General features: G+C 39.0%; 1 long non-coding RNA gene across 1 annotated transcript in view; it reads left to right on the top strand.

The window, feature by feature from the left end:
• The first annotated feature begins 6,076 nt into the window (after positions 1 to 6,076).
• LOC137638202 (uncharacterized) overlaps positions 6,077 to 16,576 on the top strand; it is a 253,903-nt gene continuing 243,403 nt past the window's right edge. The window contains exon 1 of the long non-coding RNA XR_011043876.1: positions 6,077 to 6,499. This is a non-coding gene — a long non-coding RNA (uncharacterized lncRNA). The remainder of the gene's footprint in view (positions 6,500 to 16,576) is intronic.

Genomic DNA, 16,576 nt, shown 5'->3' with positions numbered 1-16,576 from the left:
ATGTCAACATGATGCCTGCAGTTATGATATTTTGACAATAGTTAACGCTAAGGGAGTGACAATTAGACCTCATGCTAAAATATATTTGTCGCAGAGAAAAAGAAACAATTATTGAATGATGAAAAAAGTTATGTCAGAAACTGGAGAAAAATAAATAAATTTTGGTTGAATATATAAGAAAAAGAAGTACAGTATAGGAAACATTAATGGATTCTGACAGGCTCTCAATAGTAGTTTTTGGAGGGGCAAAATTATTAAAGGTTATAGAATAAGATTCTGTTTTAGTCCGTCAATATGTCACCCTTTGGCATTAATATAATGAAATGCAGCTATCAGCGATATCGTGAGGTTTGTAGGAAATACATTTGTTTTAATTAAAATGTGTTCACGTTGCCCTAAATCCCCCTTTCTTGATCAAGTCTTGCACCTCTCCAGAAAGAAAGAAATTCGGTTGAAGAATCGAAGAAACTAATCAACAAATGTAACAAGACACTAAACTTTACTCCTCTTTAAACATTTAAACATCACGTGAACCGTAGCAGAAAGGAAATGAAGATTAATGGTACACGTTTCTCATATTTATGTTCTCACAGATGGACCTTGTGTGTAGTTCTCTTTTCTTCTAAATTATTGTTTATTCAGGCCATATTTTGAAATAATTTTTCTAAGCTAAAATAGTGCTGAATGATCAGTACCTGGCCATTGGCTTAAATTAATTATCATCCTATCCAATCCACTGGGTTTGAACGAGTCGTAGTTTGTGCTGGAAGTTAGCCGGAATAATAATTAAAGATAAGGGATATTTTAATTTCTGCTCTTAGTTGAGTGTTGGAATCCTTTATGACTTCATCCCTTATGGTATTGTCCACCTAAACTCTTGATTAAATAAGAAAACCAAAACATGCATATTTATGTATTGAATTCTAGTATTGGCATACTGATCACCCAGAAGATTGCAGAATATTAAATTTTAGTCTTATTACTTTGGATAAGAAGATAATAGTAATTTTAGGGTGTTAGAAATTCTTTATTCATTATTTAGATTATACAGTCAATGACAGTGGATGGGAGCTCAAAGGTTGATAAGGTCAAAGGCCGTGACTGGTAATGAGACCACTTTCCGTTTCGTGATTGGTTCTCTGAGGGAGATGAAACTCATCGTCAGGTTCTTCCGACGAAGAATTCGACGCCTTCAGACAATATGTATCGTTTAAAAAGTAATCCTAAAATATTTGACTTAGAATACTGGTAAATTCAGAAAAGATACATCTTGTGGTTAAAAAACTGAGAAACATTTTCCCATCTACGTGCCAAATTTTTGTCTGAGGGATCCTGGAATATCCATCTTAACGCCTCCTGGTTTGTTTGATCTGCGCCCATTCTTCCTTCCTCTGAGTCAGGAAAGTTTTCGTTCAAGGTTTGCTGGAAAAAAGTGTTCTTTCAAGGTATGAGGGATTTGAATAACCTTTGTTCCTCTCTCAATACATCGACATTGGGAGTTAGCAGTCGCCGCTTATTTATATTTTTTGAAATAGAGAGCTTTTTAAGACCTCCTTTTGTTAGGCGAAATAAGGAAACATTCAATTATTTAGGCTTTGAGCGATTAACATTTTAACATGTAAATGAAAGTGATTAATGTTTCTGCATGATCGTTTTCCCTTTCTTTGAAAAAAGAAAAAAATATATTTAACCCATCCAATTTCTTTAAAAGGTAGTGATCACATTCCTTTTAGGTTATAAACATTTCCAATTTAGTGAGCTTTTTATTTCTTATTGGGGGAAGCTTTCAGCTCCACCTTGGAGTAAATTCAGTTAATTTTTCTAAGTAATTTTCCAATGCTTTATTAAAATAATCACCATCGCTTCCTTTGAACATTATCTTTCTGATTAAATTCTTAGATAAAAATTTTGACATTATCTTTCTGATTAAATTCTTAGATAAAAATTTTGACATTATCTTTCTGATTAAATTCTTAGATAAAAAGTTTGTCCTTCCTGCAGGCAGTAATTATGGCTTCCTTTCCTAAGTTAAGGAGCTAACGGTGGCTGTATTGAATAATTGCCAATACTATTTGTAAGTTTTCCATTTATCTGTATGTATATTCTTACGCCTGTTTACTTCATTGCAATTCATATGGACAATGACATATGAGAAAATATTTACATACTATTATTTGATTAAACAAAATCCGTTCTAAGCACTTTTACGCAAATGCATCACCTTTCCCTTTCTCAACAGCATAAAGTCGTATCATATCATCTTCTGTGGTAGAATGCAGTGCCAAGAGGCAAGTCTTTATAGATAGACTTTGTTATGACCGAAGTGCCAACCTATTCTGTTAAGAACTTTGTTCCCACATTCATTGTGAAGTTGTTCAGCAAACCCAAAATGTATTTTTCCATCTTCATGCTATTAACTTTTATTAAATGTTTTCCCGGCTTTATGTAATTTATAGAACTACAAATTACTTGCTTCGTATTATCTGTTTCCTTGAACTCTGGTTATTCACATTCTTCTTGAATAATACAGTATATGTGCAAAACTGTGGTATTAGCATAAGTCTTATATTTGTATAAGAGTGTGATTAATTACAGTCGAATAAATTCCAATATTTGTTTACGGTTATTGCTGTGTGATGGCAATGTTATTTTATATGATGGTGAAATATCCTCTCTCTCTCTCTCTCTCTCTCTCTCTCTCTCTCTCTCTCTCTCTCTCTCTAAATCTGAATTTTTTAAAATGCTCCAGCATAAAACAAAATGAAAACAAATTTTGAAATAACTTAATTATAAATCTAAATTCAGAATGAATTTAAATTCAAACCTCATTTTGGAGGATACGTAATCTAATTTCCAAACCGAAAATTGTTAAGATTTCAATTAAACGCAAAGATTTTATAAAACAAGTATATTTATATATATATATATATATATATATATATATATATATGAAATGAAGCAGGGGAGATATTTAACTTTGCATTATTTAACATGAGCAACGTGTTACTGTTCATCCCATTAGGGAAATTTAGCCTAGGAGCACAGTGCCTTACTTGAGAAAGCCAAAGAGAAACCTGTCTTTAGGGAAGCGTCCAGAGTCGCCACCTTTCGGCAGATTCTAAATAAAACGAGTAGAAAGTGAAGCGAAGGATTTTAAGGATTTTAAGTGTAATCACCTGGAAAGTGAATTGATTATCAACTATAAAATGGCAACAACAGTGTTGCTTATTAAATGGTGCGTCTCCAGTTGTCCTTATTTCGGTTTTAAAGGATATCAATATTGTTATATAAGAACCAGAAAGGGAAAGATGATGATGATTATTAAAATAACTGTCATAATGATAACAATTACTTATAACTAATATTAACCTATTGTGATCTTCTATTGAAAACGTCCCTTTCTCGGAATCTGTTGGATAGGAATTTGAGCCCAACTAAAGGATGATCATTCCTTGTAGTGTCAGCAACCTCACCTTGTAAGCTTAGGGATGTGGGCGTTTGGAGGAACCATTAGCAGCCAATGCCTGGCCCTCCCTGGTCCTAGTTTGTGTAGAGAAGGGAATAGCGCTTATCATTATATATACTGTATACATAGTCTAGAACATCGTCTTGTCCCTTGCCTCTGCCACTCGTGGGCGACCTTTAATAAAAGAGGCTCCAACGGAGACTGCCTTGAGTTAATGAAGGTCTTCACATTGTTTCGAAAAGATAAAAGAAGTAGATTTATAAAAATGAAATTTCATAGGGAGAGGACGGAAACAGAATAATAAAAGGAAACAAAGCACGATATAAAAAGAAAAAAAAAACATTGTGGTAAAATGAAGCCCCATAATTAAAGTTAGATACCAAAAGATTCAGAAGGGTAATGGAAACGTATGTGGAGAGAGAGAGAGAGAGAGAGAGAGAGAGAGAGAGAGAGAGAGAGAGCGAGAGAGAGAGATTGCGACATTTCCATAAAACGGATATTTTAAAAGAAATATTGTAAAAAAAGTCAAGAAAATTTTCGAACAATGTTACCTGAAGCAGACTAAATAAATTGCGACCGAATACACAAAGCATACTAATATTAAGTGAAAACGCTTTCATTCATTATCGCCATTTGCTTTTCATTTTTCTTTACAGAATTTAGAATAATCGATTTATCATTACTAAACCGAATTTTGTTCTGATGTACTCATTTTCGTTGAACCATATATCTGAAATTGAACCTTGAAATCTGTTTGACTTTGTATCGATGTTCCTTTGGACACCGACCATCAAGCCATTGGATTTCCGGAAGATTGTGGGTTGAAATGTATTGTTGTCTTAGCTTGTTACATTGCCAAAGAAATTTTTTTTACTACTTCCATTTTAATTGTTTATTTCACAAATTATCTTAAGAATTGCACAGAGAGAGAGAGAGAGAGAGAGAGAGAGAGAGAGAGAGAGAGAGAGAGAGAGAGAGAGAGAGAGAGCAGTAGAATAACCCGACTCGTTCCAAGTTGGAACATCGATTTTTGAAACACCATAGGACTGTCATATGGGTGTACTGTATTGCCAACGTAATTTGCGATGCCCCACCCACGTCACTGTAATTGTTCCTTCCTTCGTAAAAAATAAAAACGAGGAATGAAATTACACTATCTAGCACAGACCAGTGGATTATTTACATAATATCCTTCCTTTGTCAATATATTTTCAGTAGTAATGTTCCTGGGTGAAGGGTTTTTATATTAGGTAGTGTTGTAATTAGGATTTTTATAAATGAACAAAAGGAAAAATGACAACTCTGTGTATTTCTTCCTAAAGTTTCTTCAGCTTATCCTCGCTCACTGAAAATACAAAAAGTATTATTGATGAAAGAACTGAGTTGTCAGTAGTGCTTGTTCTCTAGTTATATTATTCATTAAAATTTTTCATAATGCCATGTATTGTACAGTCACTCATATAAGTTGATGGATGTCCGGGTGTTTGAGAGAGACTTTCATTTCACCTCTTTCTGGACGACAGGTGGCTGTGAGCGCAAAACTGGTCAAATATTCAACTATATATAGTTGGATATTTGACCGGTCATGTGCTCCCAGACACATGTCGTCCAGAAAGAGGTGAAATGGAAATCTCTCAAGCACCTGGGCATCCATCAACTTATATGAGGGACTGTACTATGAAAATCATTGTAGACATAGTGCAAGAATATGACCTGCTCATCTTTCCTCTGCAATTGGAAACTGTAGAACGGATCTGTTATTTGAGGGCACTTATGCTCAACCCGTTAATTGGTTAATCATTATTAAGGAAGGCACTTAAATAATTAGCAGAGAAGACGTGAGTGCTGTTTTGTTTCCTTGAAAAATTAGGTCTCTCAAACATCACTGGAGTACAAATTCTTATTCAATGCTGGTGTTATGGGACAGCAGCACAAAGCCTTTATAATTAGGACTTTCATATTTTGTTGGAGGGTTGCTGTCAGAGGGCGGGTCGTTAAGTGAGTACATTCCCAAGTGAAACTATAGACCTGCTGTAGTAAGAGGATGTCATGATGCAATGAGAGAAGTTTTAAAATAACTGTAAAAAGTTTATTTGTTTATTTTTGTTTATTTATTTTCGAAATTTCTTACTTCTTTTTTTCATGACCTCCCGTACTTCAAAGCACCTTTCACTTTTCATTGCTTTCTTCTATGCCAAGTTTCTTTAAATTGATTCCTCTTTTTCATGTTTTTTTTCCGAACCTAAGTTAGATAAGGGAATTGGGGTGCTTGCCGACGTCGCCTGTTTCACTACCGAGACAATCAAAAGAGAAAATGTACGGCATCTGCTTATTGAAGTTTGAAAATAATTCCATCGAAGAAAATACTGTATAAATACAAATGTATGTGCTATCAAATCTGTGTGTTCTTTGATGCGCTAATCACGCACTACCTCGTAATTGTTTAATTGGAAATTTACACGTATGGCTTAACAGCCGAAGGAGCTACTCTGACATCTGGAGATCTTCCAGGTGGTTTGGGAGAGAAGCGGGCGGGGGTGGTGGTGGGGGGGGGGGGGGTAGTAAAGCTCGGGTTTAAGCTAACTTAAAATCACGTTTACATTTCAGTTGGTTGTTTCTTTTTAGTGTGAACACAACGTTTTGTTTCCAAAGTTACTGATGGATTTGTCATTTACATGAACCCTGTGCTTCTCATGTTTATAAATTAATTTATTGGAACAACGTTTTTTTTTTTTTTTTGCTGTGTCTTTTTATTCGTAATATTATCGTTGTTTTGTCCAGATGGGGGTCTGTTAAAGGATTTATTTACTTTTGTCCAGAAAGCATCTGCCGTGCACATAACGAAATACCATCTTGTACTAGTGCAAGAATGTCCATCGGGCATTTGCTGCAAAATATCCACCGTATTTGCTGGAAGTCTCCCACAATGGATTTTACCACACTATCGAGCTTGCATTTGCTGCAAAATATCCATCTTGCATGCGAAATTGGAGGTTCCTTAACGATCAGGACATGCTAAATGGTCTCTTTTAGGTAAGTGTCCCACCAAGTATGGTCAGGGTAAGCAAAGTGTTCCCTTTAAGCTGAACTGATATATCTTTACTGTACATCTTCAAACATTATTACAATGATTAAGTTAAATGCCTCGTTCGCTCTTGCTTGTAACGGGACGAAAATGTGTGAAAGGGAGGAAAAGTCAGTGGGATAAATAGGGATAAAATTATATGAAAAGTAGGAAAAGACAGAAATGAAAATAAGCTGATCCCCTTTGAATAGTATTATACCATGAGTAGATTTTTGTTTCTAGCTAAAGAGGAACCAATCGATGTCTTTAACAGAAAAGCGTTACTGACCAGCCTATACAGTAATGTCTTTCCTTGATTTTTTTCCAACGCGTTTGAGAAACAATCGCTCAGTGCTATTTCATTCTTAACAAACTGGAACATATAACTTGAGTTTATGCTACTATGTAAGGTTTATTGAAGTATGAAAGTTATCAAAAATTCCTCAGTGAAATTTAGTTTACAGGAATACACTTTATAGAATGCAGTACAACTTTTTTTTCAAAATTTTATATTATTTTGAACGTTTTGAAGCTTTATTTTACTTCCAAAGACAGATTTTATTTTTATTTTTAAATTATTCCCGGTTTATTTGTTTTAGGAGTTTGCGTTATCAATTTATCTTGTCAACAATATTAGGTAATTTTGTTTGTAGAGGAATCACAATCCTTCGGTGTTTTGCACCATTACCTATTCAAATACTTGATCGTTACGAATGGTGCAATTTAATGCTTTCGTTAAATACATACACAATAATAATTGTCTGAAAGTCTGTGCTCATATTATTTGCCTCCAAGTAACCAAGTGACATGGATCAGCAATAACTTATACATTATGAGAAGCAAATTTGACATTTGAATGTTTTGCGTATCGTGTTTCTGAACAATTGTTATGATCAGACTATAATATAGATTTTATATATATATATATATATATATATATATATATATATATATATATATATATATATATATATATGTATGTATGTATGGATAACACAAACATTTTTATGCTGTAACTAATTCATTAAATTTCTAATATAACTCACAACTAACAGTTTGAGACTACCAAAAGTAGTTATTTTTATTGCTAATAAATACAGCACTCATCCTTTAGGCCGAGTGTTGATATTTTTTGCACCTCCAGTGTTGATATTTTTTGCACCTCCAATAGGCGGTATAATAGAATCAAATAGTGTGAGTTTGCATGTTTTTTTTATTTTATTTTTTTTATCTCCTGTTTCCGTCCTTTGTCTTTCACTAGAGCACCCGGTACGGCATATAGTTTTCCTATTTAGTAAAGGGGATGTTCCTTGAAAATATATATCAATTCACATTATTGATTTGCGTAAATATGTATCATAAGAATACCGGATGCCAAACGGCAAGAAGTTGAGTTATGGAGAAGTCAGAATTGTTTAAAGGAGAGAGAAAAAAAAAATTCACTCTGGGGGAGAGTCCTTGAAGGAAAAGCTGCCAAGTATAATCCTGGCTTACGGATAACAAGGTTTGCAGCTTAAAAGTGACATCATGACATTAGTAAAAAAATCCTTCTTATTTTCTTTTACGATAGCGAAGAAACATAGCTCCTGTTGTTGATTTTGAAAGCATGTATACAACGATGTTTTATATATAATTGATCAAACAATTTTCTACTTTGGTGTAAATTACTTTTATTTTCTTAAGCTTTGCTTAGCTTTTGGTGAAGAATTTTTTTGGTTAATTGTCTAATGCTAAACCAACGAAGCCAAGGAAAACGAACAAAAAAAATACCACTTCTTTTGGTATATATATATATATATATATATATATATATATATATATATATATATATATATATATATTATATATATATATATATATATATATATATATATATATATATATATATATATATATATATACTTTAATTTCTAGCCCAATGCATGAACCATATATTTTTCCTATTCGCTATCTTGTGGTTTGACCATGAATACTCGGGCAACCAGCTCCCCCCTTCCACCCCCCTATGAAACAAATACGGTGATCTTAGTGGGAAACTGGGTTCTGGGTGGGGTAACACATGAAAAGGTAATTTACAGCTATGGTCAGAAATGCATAACAAACATAATATAACCAGTTGGATAAATATGTGGTTCATGTAAGTGACGGGAATTTAAAGTATCATAATTATCTATTATTCATATTAGGTCCGTCAGATGGTTTTTGCTCTGCAGTGACTCACTTCACTTGAAATAAAACAATAACAACCTCACTTCTCCACTGATCTGACAAGCAGTACTTGGATGTACTGCACACGCCATCCCCATGGGTCATTATTAAAGTATCATAATTACCAATATTTTATATCGAGCTCCTCAGATGGCTTTTGTTTCGCCGTGGCTCACTTCGCTCGCAAGTAAACCTATAGAGTCCTTTCAATACACGTCATCAAACTTCCGGTCTGCCATCTTGGAGGACAAACAAAGACGCGTTCAGTGAATAGCTATGGTTGAACTGTTGAATATTTAGCCATCTCATCACATTCATATTCACACAATGCCCAGTTTTTGCGCTATTGCTGGCTGTGGGAATCGAGGACAAAGAGATGACAAGAGTTTCTACCGCATACCGGCAGTTATTCAGAATCAGGACAAAGATACAGAGGAATTATCCAAGCGCAGACGTGACTTGTGGTTGACCAGAATATCACGGGCTGATCTACGTGAATCCTCACTACCCTACGCACGTATTTGTTCTGATCATTTCATATCAGGTCAGTCTTGGCTAGGCCCTAAAAGTATCATTATTCCTGTGTAAACATGCTATGTCCGATCGCATGGGTGACTTCACAAGTATCATCGTCAATTCAGTGTGTAGTGTGTGTGGGGGAGGGGGCATCTCAATTTTTAAACATCAAAGGGGCATCTCAGATTTTCAAAACAAAAATTAAAAGCGCCCATATTGGCTATATTAACAAAGGCTACTTACCTAGGTCTCTATTTTGTCAAGGTGCTCATGCCTATATATAATTAAGTGTATATTTATATTTATTTTTATTTGTGTATTAAATTGTGCAGACATACAGGCCTATGTGATGAATAATCATTGATTATTAATAATAATATCTGAAAGCTGGTTTAACCCGAAGGGGTCTTCAGCTTATATATGAAACATTGAAAAAATAATTAAACTTGCGCATTTAATTGCAAGGAGGCAAAACGATCATCCAAGAGCATTACAATAGAGTTTGTCCATCATATGTTTATATGTATATAAGAAATTATAGCATTTGTAACCAAACACAAACACAATGGTTAGGCATGAACTGATAAAGATTTGACATTATAATGCAAAACTTTTACATACATTTTGACAATCAAAAATTATAATACACAAGGTTAGACTAAATGATCAATATTAGCTTTATAATTATAAACACTCTCTTCATTGGCCCAGTGTTTATCTAGTTTTGGGCTTAAAAGCATTAAAGGGAAAACCAACGAATTCTGGAAGCAGATTATTCAATGGAAATGTATGCCCACTCATGTTCTGGGTTGGCTGACAGTACCAAGTAGTTCACCATATCAATGTATGAAATACTGGGAAAATCCTCAATATTTTGACTGAATGAATTCTGCATCTGGTATGGATCTAGGCCATCAATTAGATCGAGTTTCTGCTTGTATAAACGCTTATCATCACCCGACAATTGTTTGACAAAGTCGCTCTCATTGTCCATATTCGCTGTAGCAGCTGCCATGTTTTCGCTTTGTATGTCCTCCAGCATGGCCGCTGGCGATTCCCAGTGACGTCATTGAAAGGACTCTATTCTCACTGCTCATCTGTTCTGGTAAGAAGTACATGAATGAGTGGCGCATGCCAATCATGTGTGCCATTTTTCTGGGATAATTTTACTTTCAGATGGACAACAATGGGTTTATATAACCAGACAGCATTTATAATGTAATCAATTACCAAAATAGACGAATTTTACGCATTTTCAAGATATATTCATTTCCTCTTCGAGAAACGTCTTCTTACGACTGTAGTCATGCTGGAACTGAAGAAGTGGAGAAAAAAATGGCTCTTGTGAATAAGTATTTGGAAGCTCTTTATTGGTTGAAAAATACAGCTAATGATTGTCATACAATAAACAGAACGCGACCAAAAGCAAATGCAAATAACGCATGTACAGTAAGCCACCATTAGTTCTCAAAAGTAACAATTGTACCAACCGTGTTTCACACAATTGTACATAATTCCTTTTGTATATATTATGCTTGTATCTTCGCTCTTCCCTCGCACTAAAACGAACATGAAAATTCATGTCTGGTTTTTCCTCTGTGATATTGTCTGTCTTGTGAACTTATGTCCTGTTGCCTTGAGGTTTTGTATATAAGGAGAGTGTTCCACAATAATATAACTCAGTCGTTTCCAATCTGCCTTTGAGTTCACACCCTTACTCGGCGCCGTCACATTGGTGACCCCGGAAGTCGACTCGCTCCCACTGCCTTCCACCCCCACCTCCCTCGCCCTTCCATCGTTGGTACTATGACGGAGACTACATCAGTTGGCGCCACGGCCGCCCCATTGAAACTTTCACCGTTCGCCACCGGAGAGGCGTTTGCTTGGTTTCAACGCACTGAAGTCCACTTTCGTATCAGGGGCGTGACTCGCTCAACCACCAAAGCGGATTATGTTCTCGCGGCGATACCCGAGGACACCTTCCCAGAAATATCCGACTGGCTTTGTGAACAAGGAGACACCCCAATAGCGTATGACACCCTCAAATCATACCTTCTGCAGCAGTACTCGCCGTCGCCAACCGCCCGTATAGCAAAGCTTTTTCAGCTCTCGCAACAACCGTTGGGGGACCAAAGGGCTTCGCTTGCCCTCAGGGAAATGACCAGTATCGCTCGCCTTCAACCTGCCGCAGACGGCTCTCCTCGTGAGGTGAACCTACTCCGTGCCATTTGGATACGCCGTTTACCTGAACCTGTACGCGCTGCCATACCCGATGTCGATAGTTTACCCATAAAGGACTTGATGACCAAAGCCGACGCCCTTATGGACAGCCACTTCAAGACCTCCATCAACGCCTCCACCCCTGACGACGAGGATGCCTATTCAACGTCAACCGAAGCTGACATGAATGCCGTAGGACATACACGCCTACCCCGTGATGTGCCGAAGCGGCGACACAGCCGCCCACCACCCACCAATCGCTCGCGCCCCAACGAACGACTTCTACAGCCACTTACTACCTCCCATCCACCGCAGTTTTGCTACTACCACTTCAGATTCGGGGCAACCGCGAAGAAATGTGCCAAAGATTGTCAGTGGCCAAAAAACGTGTAAGCAGGCCATCACTTGTGGTGGTGGCCTCCCATGTTTCTAATCTGTTCTTTTTACAGGATGCAGGAACGGGCGTGCGATTTTTGGTAGACACGGGTGCTTGTCGTTCTCTTTTGCCAAGGGAACTCTTCAAGGCACAACGTAGTCTGTCTACATCTGCCGACGTCCGCTTGGTAGCTGCCAACGGATCTGCGATACCCACCTACGGTTACGAGAACCTCACATTATCGTTCGGAAACGGTAAATTCAATTGGAAGTTTCTCGTTGCTGACGTCACAATGCCAATCCTCGGTGCGGATTTCCTCTCTCATTTCCACCTTCTGGTCGATGTCGCCCACCGACGATTGGTCAACGCAGACTCGTACTTGTTGACACCTCTTCAACCCGCCCCCTCTAACCTCGCTCTCCACATCAGCGCACCCACGGATGCCTACGCCCACCTCCTCACGTCGTACCCGGAAGTTTTCCGTCCAGAACTTCGCCAAACGCCCACGGTTCCTGCCAAGCACGGTATTTATCACCATATCAAGACGACGGGACCCCCAGTCTTCGCAAAATTCATACGTCTGGCACCGGAACGATTGGCAGCCGCCAAACAGACGTTCGCCGAAATGGAGAAAATTGGCCTCTGCCAAAAGGCCTCCAGCCCATGGTCGTCACACTTACACATCGTTCTGAAGAAAGACGGCTCCCTCCGTCCGTGCGGGGATTACAGGCGCCTGAACATGCAAACAGAACCGGATCACTACCCCCACCCAAACATTGCCGATGTAACCTCCTACCTGCACAAAGCGAAGGTTTTCTCTACGCTCGACCTCTTGAAGGGGTATTATCAGGTCCCTATGAACCCAGAAGACATCCCCAAGACCGCCATCACCACTCCGTTTGGCACATACACCTTCAATTACTCCTGTTTTGGCCTTCGTAATGCTGGGGCAACGTTTCAACGTCTCATGGATGGCATCTTAGGGGACCTCCCTTTCTGTGTATGTTATGTGGACGACATACTTGTGTTCTCCTCCTCAAAAGAGGAACACCTCCGTCACCTGCGCATCGTGCTCGACCGCCTGCAGCAAAACGGCCTTGTAGTCCGGTACGACAAGTGTACCTTTGGCGCCAACGAAGTGTCGTTCTTAGGGCACCGTATCACTCCTGAAGGAGTCCATCCCCTCCCTGAGAAGGTAGCAGCCATTCAGAATTTCCCCGCGCCCTCGACCGTCAAAGCTCTGCAGGAATTCTTGGGCATGATCAACTATTATCACCGTTTTCTGCCAGCCATTGCCGCCACTCTTGCTCCCCTCTACGCCTCCCTTAAGGGCAAGCCAAAGGACCTGAAGTGGGGTCCCCTTCAAGAAGCAGCCTTCTGCAATGCAAAGAAGGCCCTATCAACTGCTGCGGCTCTCACTTTTCCTATCCCACACGCCCCTCTCCTTCTCTCCACCGATGCCAGAGACATCGCTATTGGTGCAGTACTCGAGCAGGTGGTCAAAGGCTCGCCCCGCCCATTGGCCTTCTTCAGCAGAAAACTGTCCAAGGCAGAATCGGGTTATTCTACCTTCGATCGAGAATTGCTGGTGGTGCACTTGGCTGTCCGTCACTTTCGCCATTTCTTAGAAGGTACGCCCTTCGTCATTCGCACAGACCACATGCCTCTGGTGCACGCCTTCACTCGACAGTCTGACGCCTGGTCCGCCCGTCAACGCCGACATCTCTCCGCCGTGGCTGAATACAATTGCACCCTCCAATACGTCCCTGGGAAAATGAATCCCGTTGCCGATGCCCTGTCAAGAAACACGTTGGCTGCCGTTCAACTGGGATTGGATTACAACGCCCTGGCTGAAGCCCAACGACAGGATCCAGAGTATCAAGCTTGTAGGACATCCTGCAAGTCCCTCCGTTGGGAGGATTTTCCCCTCGAAGACTAACACCACCCTCCTCTGTGACGTCAATACTGGTAGACCGCGACCTTGGATTCCTGCTCCCATGCACCGACAGGTGGTTGATCTCATCCACGGCCTTTCACATCCCTCGTGCCGTTCTACCGCACAGCTGCTGAAGTCAAAGTTCATTTGGCACGGCATTTCTAAGGATGCTAAGGATTGGGTCCGTGCCTGTACTTCTTGCCAAACTTCCAAAGTACATCGACACACGGATTCAAGAGTGGGCACCTTTCCTCAACCTCAGCGTCGTTTCGCACACATTCACGTTGACGTTGTAGGCCCCCTACCCACATCACAAGGATATTGTTACCTGTTTACCGTCATCGACCGCTCCACTCGTTGGCCTGAAGCCATTCCCATGGAAACTGCAACGTCCGCCTCATGTACATCTGCCTTACTCTCTGGATGGATTTCAAGATTCGGTATCCCTGAGCATATTACTTCTGACAGGGGAACCACTTTCACCTCTCAATTGTGGACGTCATTAGCGAATCTCCTGGGCATCACCCTACATCAGACAATGGCCTACAACCCTGCTGCCAATGGAATGGTTGAACGTTTTCATCGCACCCTCAAAGCAGCTTTGATGTCCCGCTGCAAGGATTGCAACTGGTTTACTCAGCTTCCCTGGGTCCTCCTTGGACTAAGGACCACTCCTAAAGACGCGCTCGACGTCTCGGCAGCTGAAATGGTGTATGGCGACCCGTTGGTCGTCCCTGCCGAATTTTTTCCTTCTACAACCTCCTCTGACGATCTCCAGTGCATACGTCACGTCGTGGGAAAATTTACTCCGTGCCGCCAGACTTAAAAGCCCCCAGCGAAGCATCACATTCCAACGGACTTGCACTCTGCAACGCACGTCTTCCTGCGCAACGACACCAGCAAGCCACCACTAACGCCCCCTTACACAGGCCCTTTCCTTGTGATCCGACGCAGTCCGAAAGCATTCCTCCTAAAGATTCGGGGCAAAGAAGACTGGGTCTCCATTGATCGTCTAAAACCTGCTTATCTTCTGCCAGATGACCCGCCTACAGTTCGCCTCTCTAGATCAGGGCGCCCTATTTAACATGTACATTTTGTCATTTTTAGGGGGGGGGAGCCATGTACCAACAGTGTTTCACACAATTGTACATAATTCCTTTTGTATATATTATGCTTGTATCTTCGCTCTTCCCTCGCACTAAAACGAACATGAAAATTCATGTCTGGTTTTTCCTCTGTGATATTGTCTGTCTTGTGAACTTGTTATGTCCTGTTGCCTTGAGGTTTTGTATATAAGGAAAGTGTTCCACAATAATATAACTCAGTCGTTTCCAATCTGCCTTTGAGTTCACACCCTTACTCGGCGCCGTCACACAATGGTCTTAAAAAGAAAATGATATGGTGATTTGGCGATATTTTGTTTATTTTGTTCCAGCCACAATTAGTCATACAGAGAAACATGGCAAAGTAGCCAGTTATCATCTACTTATTATAGCGAATTCTAATTGTGATAGAAATTAATGTATAATATATTAACCAATATTTTATAGTAAATAAAGATGTAAGCATTGGTTTATGCTTTAGAAGTTGCAAGTCATTTCTATTTTCAATAAACATAATAGAAATAGAGACAACACATAATTTGAGACCCTATACAATAGATGTAATGGAAATAGACACAATACCGTTAAACCCTATTCAATAAATATAATATAAATAGAGAGACAACACACTTCGTTTTGAAACCCTATTGAATTAATATAAAAGAACAAGAGACAGCACCGTCCGTTTGAGACCTTATTCAATAAATATAACTGAAATAATAGACGAGACAGCACAGTTCATTTTGAGACAGAATAAGAGATCGCATCGTCCGTTTTGAGACCCTATTCAATAAATATAATGGAAAAAAGAGACAGCACAGTTCATTTTGAGACAGAATAAGAGACAGCATCGTCCGTTTTGAGACCCTATTCAATAAATATAATTGAAAAAAGAGACAGCACAGTTCATTTTGAGACAGAATAAGAGACCGCATCGTCCGTTTTGAGACCCTATTCAATAAATATAATGGAAAAAAGAGACAGCACAGTTCATTTTGAGACAGAATAAGAGACAGCATCGTCCGTTTTGAGACCCTATTCAATAAATATAATTGAAAAAAGAGACAGCACAGTTCATTTTGAGACAGAATAAGAGACCGCATCGTCCGTTTTGAGACCCTATTCAATAAATATAATGGAAAAAAGAGACAGCACAGTTCATTTTGAGACAGAATAAGAGACAGCATCGTCCGTTTTGAGACCCTATTCAATAAATATAATTGAAAAAAGAGACAGCACAGTTCATTTTGAGACAGAATAAGAGACCGCATCGTCCGTTTTGAGACCCTATTCAATAAATATAATGGAAAAAAGAGACAGCACAGTTCATTTTGAGACAGAATAAGAGACAGCATCGTCCGTTTTGAGACCCTATTCAATAAATATAATTGAAAAAAGAGACAGCACAGTTCATTTTGAGACAGAATAAGAGACCGCATCGTCTGTTTTGAGACCATATTCAATAAATATAATAGAAATAGAGACAATGCACTTTGTTTTGAGACCCTATTTGATAAATATAATATAAATAGAGACCAAACGCTTTGCTGCAAAACCCTGTTCAATAAATATAACAGAAATAAGAGAACACAGTTCGTTTTGAGACCAACTTTAAACCAAATGAGTCACTCATCTGTTAAGTACCGCTATTTAGAATACAACCTAAAGCCCTATTGTCATATAACTT

This window comes from Palaemon carinicauda, chromosome 3 (assembly GCF_036898095.1).
Source record: "Palaemon carinicauda isolate YSFRI2023 chromosome 3, ASM3689809v2, whole genome shotgun sequence".
NCBI lineage: Eukaryota > Metazoa > Arthropoda > Malacostraca > Decapoda > Palaemonidae > Palaemon > Palaemon carinicauda.
Note: the sequence above shows the minus strand (reverse complement) of the source record. Positions and strands in the feature narration are given on the sequence as shown.